This window comes from Lolium rigidum, chromosome 4 (genome assembly GCF_022539505.1).
Source record: "Lolium rigidum isolate FL_2022 chromosome 4, APGP_CSIRO_Lrig_0.1, whole genome shotgun sequence".
In the NCBI taxonomy this organism is placed as follows: domain Eukaryota; kingdom Viridiplantae; phylum Streptophyta; class Magnoliopsida; order Poales; family Poaceae; genus Lolium; species Lolium rigidum.
Window position 1 is genome coordinate 190,722,304 of NC_061511.1, and position 8,709 is coordinate 190,731,012.

Sequence of the window (8,709 nt, forward strand, 5' to 3'; positions counted from 1 at the left end):
ATACTACCATATCAATCATATTAACTCTTATACCATTGTGTCGCATTTCTATATTTTTTGAAACAAAAAACAATTATGTAAGTAAAAAATAATGAATAAGATAATAATATTGATTTCCAATGAAAATAAAATCAGTAATAAAACCATTTGTATTAGAAAAATAATATACGCATTATTCATATGATATGGCCAAATAATTAATATCTTTAAATTTGTAAACCGAAATTGGACAACTAATATATGCATTATTATTAGAAAAATGTGAGAAATTTGAATATGAAATAATTATTTTTTATCCATTTTATAATTATTATTATCAAATAATATATGCATTGTTCATATAATATGGCCAAATAATTAATATCTTAAAATCTGTACACCGCAATTGGACAAATAATATATGCATTATTATTAGAAAAATGTGAGGGATTTGAATATTAAATAATTATGTTTTTAGTCATTTTATTATTATTATTATCAAATAATATATGCATTATTCATGTAATATGGCCAAATAATTAATATCTTTAAATTTGTAAACCGCAATTGGACAAATAATATATGCATTATTATTAGAGAAATGTGAGGAATTTGAGTATGAAATAATTATGTGAGGAATCTATAAACTGAAATATTCGTATAATATGGCTAAATAATGTGGTGAATTTGGATACGACATAATTAATATGTGAGAAATTTGTAAACCGCAATTAGAAAAATATGAAAAATTTGAATAACAATAGAAGATTCGATATATTGAGACGATTCATAGTTCATACAAATATATAAGACACACACACCACACACCACACCACCATCTACTCATCATCTTTAAATATTGAGACGATCAAACATGGCTATTGTAGCCAACTAGCCTCCAATATCTCCTAGTCATCTCGAAGTCCAGGCGAGCGTCTAGAGCGGCATAGTGCACTTGCTCGTAGCTCAATGGAACATTGGCCCATCCAAAAATCAGTTCATCTTCTTTTTCTTCCGCGGCGTCCTTCTTCTTGTTCCTCTTCCTCTTCTTCTCAAGATTTGTCCCAGTGATAGAATTTGTCAGATCATACAGACTCGGAATGACATTTTTGGTGGGATTCGGGGGTATCTTTTGGAGGTCGAACTCAGAAGTAATATCAATACCGTAGGGACTCAGCATTTCCACATCTTCGCCGATAGCCGCGCCGCAGAATCTGATGGTCTTGTCCTGCAAAAACTTCTTGAGAACTTGTGGCACTTCATCAGCCCAACAAATCTGGAAGACAAAATTCTCGGTCACCACCGGGAGTTGAAGGACGGCGGCGCGCCGATCACCCTTGCGAGGGTTGGTGAACTCACAGTCCAAGCCGACGCACTTGATTGGTGTGGCGTTGAGAAAGTCCCACTTGACAGCGTGGATCCACTTTTCCACCCTTGATGCAAGGAGAGTGACCGTGATCTTGAAAGGCATCCCTTCGGACATGAGGTAGTATATCCGAGATCGAGGATCCGGGGCGCGCGCGAGGTGCTCCATTGGTGTCGGAACGTCGATGGGGCGAGGGCTTTTTGGTAGAGGATGATAGAGATGTGAAGAAATGTGTTTCAATGGTGGAGGATATGTGAAGCATATAAAGGCAAGGAAGATGAAGATGAATAGGCCAGCCACTGGGTGATCAATTCCCGTGGCTGGCCGCCGGCGCCGGCGACCCAAATTCCCGTGGCCGCGGCGCGTGACGATCGATTTCCGCGCCAGTAATGGTGATGACGATCGGCTTCCGCGGGAACGAACCGTTTGACTTCATGTCCCAGATCGTGTCACCAGCCGGGACTAAAGGAGGTGCCGGCAGACGCAGCGGGCCGCAAAACCCTTTAGTCCCGGTTTGGGATACAAATCGGGACAAATGGTTCCTAACGAACCGGGACCAATGGGTGTCGTACGTTTAGACGGATTCAGGGCGATGTGGTTAGGCATTTAGTCCCGGCCCAGGACACGGCCGGGACTAAAGAGGCCTGACGCAAGGCCTGTTTTCTACTAGTGTCTCAACAGCCACGCCATAGAACATGATCTCTTCATCCATAAAAAAAACTCCCTTAGAAGCGATGGCACTAGATCGGGGTGACAGGTCTGAAAGAAGAGACACTCATGTGCCACAGAGAGTTGAAGGACGGCGGCGCGTTGCCTCTACTCGTATGGAAGTTTCTTCTGCCAGACATTCCTTGGTGCATCAGAGAACTCGCAAGCCACGCCGACACACTTGACCGGTGCGGTATTGAGGAACTTCTCCTTGACGTAGCGGATCTACACCTCAACGTGTGATGCATGGTGGGTGAATGTGGCCAAGAAGTCCATGCCTTGTTCTTCCTAGGTGTAAACCTATGAGTTAGGTACTAGAAGCGTCATTGGATTGGAAGGGAGGAGGATTATATTTGGTGTTCTTTGCGAGAATTGTGGGACAAAGAGGAGGATTGTGCGGTAATTTTGGAGTAGTCCTAGAATATGTGAACGAGTTTACATTTTATTAGTGAGAACACATACAGATTTTCGTGGGAATCGACCACAGAAATTGCGAACACATTCACATCCATATTCATTGCCAATGGGTCCTCGTGAATCTCCGAAGCCATTGAGATCAAAATCGCAAACGGTCCCACTAGGATAAACCGTTGCGTAAATATAGAAAACTAGCTTTTATTTTTTGCCCGTTGTCGATGTTGCTCAGGGCGCGAGTTGCTCCGTCCGAATGACCTCTTTAACCGTGGGCCATCCCCATACCGTTTCCATAGAGGGATGTCCTTAGTGTTCCTCAGTACTAGTGGTAGTGCGTGTCGGAGCCTTGATAGGTATAGAGAGTAATAAGTGACAATAGATGCTCGATTCAATCGTCGCTTGGAAGGCCAAACATAGTTCGATAGTAACCTTACATTCTGGGACTGCCCTAAGGTCTCTCCTATAGTGTGCTCAAACTTGATGATGTCTCTTACTGGTCCGTAAGAAAAGAAAAATCCTACATCCCCCATAATTACTGAAGAAAGATAATGATGCTCATGATGCTCTCCAAACAATCCTATGCATAGTTAATCAATTTTGTACTATCATCCAACTCGACTCAGCCAGTCTTAATAAAATTGGGGTCGTTTACTATAACAAGCATCAAGCACGAAGATACATGTATGGCATTACAAACAAGATAAGGATCAAAGACATAGTAATAAGCTATGTAGTAGTATAAGTATGCAGTACAAATCAACTTGCGGTATAACTAATCATCGTTCTCTTTAGATGACGCAACATCATGTGGATGATCTGTATAACTAATCAACTTGCTCGTACAAAAAGAGCTTGTTTCGTTGCCCTCCGATCCAATTAAACGCAGCACAGGTCGCACAGCCAGCAGCAGCACAGTGCGGCAACACTGAAAAGCATGCAGCATCAGGCAACATTTAGTGGCAGACTTTACAGCAATATTATGGGACTAGTTGAACGTGTAAAGTTAATATACAAAAACAAGGTCTGACTTTGTGTACTGCATACAGTACGTACCATGCATCGAGAAAACTAGTTTTCCGGCCGCGTGGTCTTGTTCGTCCTCGGCGTGGCGAGTCGTCGCAGCTTGGCACTGAGTCCACAATCGTTGGGTAGCCTGATGGACGAAATCGAACTGGGTTAGCAAGAAAAAGTTGACCACAACAGGAGTAGTAGAATCTGGGGAAAGAAAAATCTAACAGCACTGCTGGCCAACATTCAGTTAAATTAAGAGCAGACAGGAATAACTAACAGCAGTGTTGTATACTAGATTACTAGCAGTTATCTGATCAGACAATGTTTAATTACCTGGTGGTGGCTGCAGGTCAGTGCGGTTGCCCTCCATGCTTCAACTTATACAAACTCAGTTACACTTTGGGAATTTGTCTGAGTACTCGCTGCCCGTTCGTGATTTGGTCATATGGGAAGAGAAGAAGCGACATCGTCATGGTATATATAGTTAGCCAGGGCGAGCGGCCGCCGTGCATGTATGGGCGCGTACGTACTACTATATGCAAGATATTTGTTTCAGGATTCTTTTGGCCGACAAAAATGGAATTTGAGATGCTTCATCGATTAATTTGCAGATCGAATCTGCCTTTGTTGCTGGTGGAAAACTCTAGTCGAAATACAGCGGCATGTTCTGACGAAAACGAAAAGCCAGACTATTTGTCGGCAACGCTGGTTAACTGTTGAAAATAATCTAGCAAGTTTATTTTTATAGATGGAGGCAAAGCCCTAACCTCTACATCAATCGATGCATACGTCCTTTTTTTATTAATTTTATTCAACAAATAATTGATAAAGATCATACATCAGAAAATCTAAAGCCACCACACAACACCTACATATCGGACAATGAGTGAAAAACATTCAACAGGAGCTTGCACCCTCAAAACACGAATATCCCACATGAACTAGGAGCAGGGAACATCGCTGTCGTTGCCTAATCGACGGTACCTCGGAGGAGGGATCCTCACGAGGGAGAGAAGAAGTAGGGGCCATAGGGCGGAGTGCACACGGGGCGGTGGTACGCGATTTACCCAGCTTCGGAACACCTGCACGATGACAGGGCCTACTGCTGCTTGTCTGGAATTATCTGGGCGCTTTCGCGTTGTTACAATGAGTTGTGGTTGTGTCTCTTGGGCTCCCAGGATCCGGCTTATAAAGGCACACGGATCTAGGGTTTACATGGAGAGTCCTACCGGATACAGGTTTCCTAACTACGGTACAATGTCTTGCCGTGTACGTCAAGGATCCGCCTCCCTCTATACGTCGTCCCGGATCCGGGTTCCTACTGGGCCTTCATGGATCCGGGTTCCTCCAAAGGTCGGTCGGATCCGGCTCCCTGCTCCTGGGCCGGACATCTTCCGTCAGGATCAACAGCAACTGGGCCGCCCGATGGGCCACATGCCTCATCACCATCTGTGGGCCACCCGGGCTTGCTGGATCTAGGCACTGTCGATGGTACACCCATGAAGTATACCCACAACAGTAGCCCCCAGAGTTCTCCGAGTTTCGCCTGCTGTTTCCGCCTCGCTAGTCCATCGTGGTCTCCAACAATATCAGTAACGCGGAGAAACTTGAAGAACTCCAACTTCACATTCTCTTCTTTTCCCAACTTTTAGTCGGAAAATGCTCCCATTCTGCGGGACTTCATCCATCGACGATTCGAAATACGTTTCCGGGTTACCCCCTGCTTGCGAATGAGAGCCAACTTATCCTCACGCAATTACCCGGAATCTTAAAAGACTCAAACGGTTCCGCCAATTCTGGCGCCATTTTCGCGCGATTTGCGCGGTAACTTATCCTTAGCCATTTTTACCGTTTAGGGTTTTGGACACGTGTCACGCATCCAACGGTGCAACGCTTGCGTTCCGACCACAGGATGCGGAGCACGAATCTCGTCCCCCCGGCCTATAAATATCCACCGTCAACCCTAACTTCTCATTCACCCCCTTTCTCACCTCTCTACGCAGCGCCGCTCGCGAGCTCCTCCTCCGTCGTGCCGGAACTCGCCGGAAAACTCGCCGGAGCATCACCGGAACGATTTCACCACCGTGGTGTTCATCGTGTTCTTAACTCCGGTGAGCCACCGTACGAAAACCCCGTCGCCGGCGACTCCGACCACCGCGGAACCCATTACGGTAAGTTCTCCGAGCTTCGATCCTTCGCCGTAGCTGGTAGGGATGATCTTTAGGACGAAGACGCGGATCCGACTAAATTTTACTTTTCCGCGATCTTTTCTGTCTTCAGATGTCTTCCGCGACTCCGCCTCCAACCACTGAGCCGATCATGGCAACGCCCATCTCCTCTGCTCCACCTCCTTTCGTCCCAGTCTAGCTGGATCCCACTAAGGATTCCGGCAAGGACACCGAGGGCACCTCAGCTTTCCCGGAGAAAACCTCCGAGGCGGAACAAACGGAGAAGAAGGCGGAAGAGATCGCTGCCAAGAAATCCAAAGCCCGCTAGCGGGATTCGAAATCCAAAGGGAAATGGTGGCCCTGCACCACCACAGAGACTGAGCTGAAGAACTTGGAGGGGGAAGGCTTCCTGCAACCCGGAAGCTGGAGGACAGTGCCGAATGCCTTAGCTCCAGCCCCCCAAGACAACGAGATGGTGCTGACGAAAGCACTAGTGGAGCGGGGCTTCTCATTTCCGCCTTCGGACTTCTTCCTAGAGATCCTAAAGGTCTATGGGCTCCAGCCCCATAACATCTCCCCTAACAGCGTGCTTGCGATCAGCAATCACGTCACCCTCTGCGAGGGCCATCTCCGGGTAACTCCCGAGCTCTCCATGTTCCAATATTACTTTACTGTCAAGAAGGAGAGGATCCGGCAGTCCACCGAGCTAGCAACATGCGGATCCATCACCTTCATGATCCGCCCGGGCCGCGTCTACCCCCACACCGACCGCCACGAATCCGCGCGGTACTGGTCTGGGGGCTTCTTCTACTTGAAGGACGTCTCCGACCCAGCGAGCAAAAGTAAATTGCCGCCGTTCAAGAACTGCCCCGCCACCGAGCTTCCGGCATGGTCGCACTGCCCCCACCTCTCCAAGTCGCTCCAGCTCACACGCGCCGTCAGGCGGATCTGTAAGCTAACGGAGGAGGGGCTGACAGGGAAGGACTTGACCCTTTCCTGGTTCACCAAGCGGATCCAGCCGCTCCAACACAGGGACCACCTGATGTTCCGAGTACACGAGGCGCGACGACCCAATGCGTGCCACAAAAGACAATCTTTCCGCCGACGCCATCGACAAGAGGATCCGGCTCCTCATCAAGATTCCGCGTGAACTTCACGTTCACGTGTGCAACAAAGACATTCACATGAATGGTTCCGGAACCGCGGTACGTCGTCTTGACTTTAGTCTATTGCTTCTCTTCGCATTCAAACTTTTTGTCTAAGTGTTTAACTCTATGCATTAGCTCGAGGCGCTTGAAGAAAGTGAACTCGGAACTCTCCTCCGGGTTCCTTCCACCGGCAACACGGATCCGGAAGCTGCATCAGAGGCGGAAGCTCACGAGGCTCCGCGCCTCGCTAAGAGGAAGAGGCATGCTCCTTCCAGCCCCTACGCTAAGCGCGCCCGCGAAGTGCTTAGCACTGCGGCTACCCGGAAAGCGGAGGCGGAAAAGAAGCGCCTCAAGCTGATTAACACCAGCAACAAGGGGCAGCCCGCTATCCAGCACTTCTTCAAGCCTTCCGGGTAAGTGCCTGTTTCCGAGATCCAAGTTCTGGTTTCACAAGCAAACCCTTACTTAGTTGTTTATACTTTTTTTCTTTTTACTGAAGCTCCGGAAGCCAGCCCCCCAAGGCTCCAAGGGTCTTGAAGAAAAAGGTCAAGCCGTCTCCGGCTTCAGTTCCTGTTACTCCTGAGGTGGAGGTTCCACCCAAGGCTTCGTCCGCCTCCAAGCCGGATCCCAAGGATGTCATCAACCTTGATGACCTTCCGGAAGATCCCGCTGACCACGGTGATTCCGCCAAGGGTGCCTCCTCGTCTGCTCCTCCGCAAGATCAACCAGGCGCCACTTTCGCGGAGCCCACAGAGGAAGAATATGAGCAGAAGGTAAAGCTCATTCAAGCCACCAACGCGATTCGGGTCGACCCTCGACCGACTCAGTCTCTGCAAAAGCTTACCCTCGCACAGCGCCACGCGGAAGTTTCCGCCATGCTGAACAAAGTTTGGGGGAAGCCAGACGAGGAGATGCGAGAGCTCGCCGACCTGGAGGACGGTCTGAAAGTGTTTTTTGCCAAGCACAAGGAAGTGCGGCAGGTAATACTAGCCCCCAAGCATTGGGTGAGACATTTCCGTGTAACATGTGTTAGCCGATGCTTTCTCAAGATGTACCTTAGGCGGAAATTTAAAATTTTATACCTCCAAGACTTTGAATTCCTCGCCAGCCCCCAAGATTTTAAATATCCGGCTAACTCCTCTCTGCTTCTCGGACCACGCGGAAATTGCACGAAGATCTACGCGTTCATGTGCTCGGAGCAGATCACGGAGATCGAAGGGCTGCGTCAGAACGCGGAAAACAGCCAAAAGGCTATCCAGCTTCTTGAGACCCGCCTTCATGGTACGAGATCCGGGTTTTGATTTCTTGTGCTGATATAACTGCTCAGGATACATAATATGTGCAACTTTCCGCCTACAGAAGAGACTACCAAGCACTCCACATTCGATGAGCTATCCGCCAAGGTCCAGGTGCTTGAAGCGGAGAATGAGTCCCTCAAGACCTTCATCAAAGAATCCTCCGACAAGGAGAATCGGGCGAGGAAGGAACTCTCCGAGAAGCATGCCCGCGACCTGGCGGATCTGAATGATAAACTCAAGAAGAACCAGAGTCGTGTGACTTCCTTGGTGTCCAAAAACAAAGTTCTGGAAACGGAGGCGGAGGCCATCGACAAACTTATCTTCCGTAAGCGTTTTTCCGTGTTGTTGCTCCGACTACCCTCATATGCTTTTCTCTCCGTAACGGAACTGGACCTCCTTCTTCCACAGCGAGCCTTGGCTTCGAGTGGTCAAAGGAGTCGAATCTGAAGAGGACGGAGGCATACGACGAAGTGCGGATTTCCATTGGCGCGTTATTTGAAGCCTGTCGCGGAATCGCCAAGACTCTGTCTTTGAAGAAGGCTAAAACTTCCGTGGTCGACACGATGACCCAGCTAATGGAACAAGTGCCGGACTTCATTAATGATTGGCAGAAATCT

At 48.1% G+C, this 8,709-nt stretch overlaps 1 long non-coding RNA gene across 1 annotated transcript; it reads right to left on the reverse strand.

Moving 5' to 3' along the window:
* Positions 1-3,315: 3,315 nt before the first annotated feature.
* LOC124646416 lies at positions 3,316-3,913 on the reverse strand. The gene is made up of 3 exons (XR_006986329.1): positions 3,812-3,913; positions 3,521-3,620; positions 3,316-3,392 (listed from the first exon to the last, which is right to left on the reverse strand). It is a non-coding gene; the product is annotated as an uncharacterized LOC124646416 (long non-coding RNA).
* Between the last annotated feature and the right edge of the window lie 4,796 nt (positions 3,914-8,709).